The sequence below is a fragment of the Scylla paramamosain genome, chromosome 14 (genome assembly GCF_035594125.1).
Source record: "Scylla paramamosain isolate STU-SP2022 chromosome 14, ASM3559412v1, whole genome shotgun sequence".
Classification (NCBI taxonomy): Eukaryota; Metazoa; Arthropoda; class Malacostraca; order Decapoda; family Portunidae; genus Scylla; species Scylla paramamosain.
Genome location: NC_087164.1, coordinates 16,968,840 through 16,970,315, shown reverse-complemented (window position 1 = coordinate 16,970,315; position 1,476 = coordinate 16,968,840). Strand labels below are relative to the sequence as shown.

The following is a 1,476-nucleotide window of genomic DNA, read 5'->3' as shown; positions in this document are numbered from 1 at the left end:
AACTAAACCAGGTGGAGATAATTATGACCAGCGTACAGACTTCAGAACAAAAAGTTAATCTGGTGCTACGTGATCAGTGACGTCACGCAGGTTGACATCACTCATCGCCTCGCCGCCCGGCAGTGTCCGCGGAGTGAATGACACACAGGCAACATTTTACCAATAATTCCCTGATTTATGTTTGTTGCAAGTTGTGCCACCGTTGAATTTAAGATCAGTGCATAATTCAAACTTCTATAATAAATTATTGTGTTATTTGTATACGACGACACACACACACACACACACACACACACACACACACACACACACACACACACACACACACACACACACACACAGTCGCTATAATAGTGTCATAATTTATGCAATTTCTTCATACAATTACAAAATCTTTTTTTTTTTCTGTACTGTACAGATTTATAGAACAATGATGAAACTAGGCGAATTTTAGAAATTAACAGATATTTGCATAAACAAAATTATTCCAGTCTGTATTTTCTCCACCAGCGTGCCCCTGTGGCGCAATCGGTTAGCGCACGGTACTTATAGACAGTGTTTGCTGCTGAGCCATGCCGGGGTTGTGAGTTCGAGCCTCACCAGGGGCAGCTGTTTTTGTGCGAGGCGGACGTTGGTGAGTTTCATACCGAGATTGCCACGTGTAGGCCTTCCGACTTGCTGGTTTCCTTATGTTCTTATCGTAGTGAACTGTTTAGGAAGGAGAGTGTTAATTTTGTATGGCATTTTTCATTATTGGTATTATCACTCTGACCTTGTGTAACTTTGCGATGGCAAGGAGTTCGTTATAGGTGACTTTCAATACTTTCATATAAGTCCAATCTGTCCCTCATGCATTTTAAGTGAGCTGCCACAGTTACCGACGTCTATCCTGAATCGAAAATAAGCTACATAATGCATTGTACATCCATATTTTCAATCTCTAATATCATTCGTATTAATATTATCTTAGCTAATAATCAGTTTGGAGTTACATTTCCACTTAAGTACTTGGTGATATTTTCCATAGCCACTTACCATTATTTCTGACACTTATTTTTGTTGGAGTCTTAATATTAATCTCTCTCTCTCTCTCTCTCTCTCTCTCTCTCTCTCTCTCTCTCTCTCTCTCTCTCTCTCTCTCTCTCTCTCTCTCTCTCTCTCTCTAACAATGCAAATAATTTTCTACAATATTCTGAATGTTAGCGAAGGGCGACCATAGCAACAAAATGATTGTATTTCACTATAGCGGAACGAGGTAACATGACACAGATAGGTGAAAGAGAAAAAAAGACCCAGCCCAGCTCAGAGAGGCATCCCGGTGACACGTGACACATGCAACGCGTCACGCCATTCCTGAAACGTTCAATTTGTTTCGAAAGGTTCGTTTTGGAGTGGCTTGCCAAGTGCGGCGCGTCACTTTGATGTGAAATCCTCCTAAGTCTACAGTGAATGGCGGCTCTTCCTACCGCTCTGTAA

The 1,476-nt window shown here is 41.3% G+C and overlaps 1 non-coding gene across 1 annotated transcript; it reads left to right on the top strand.

Annotated features, from left to right (window-relative positions):
* Positions 1–513: 513 nt before the first annotated feature.
* Positions 514–608, top strand: Trnai-uau (transfer RNA isoleucine (anticodon UAU)). Its single transcript has 2 exons — positions 514–551; positions 573–608. It is a non-coding gene; the product is annotated as a tRNA-Ile (tRNA).
* The last annotated feature ends 868 nt before the right edge of the window (positions 609–1,476 follow it).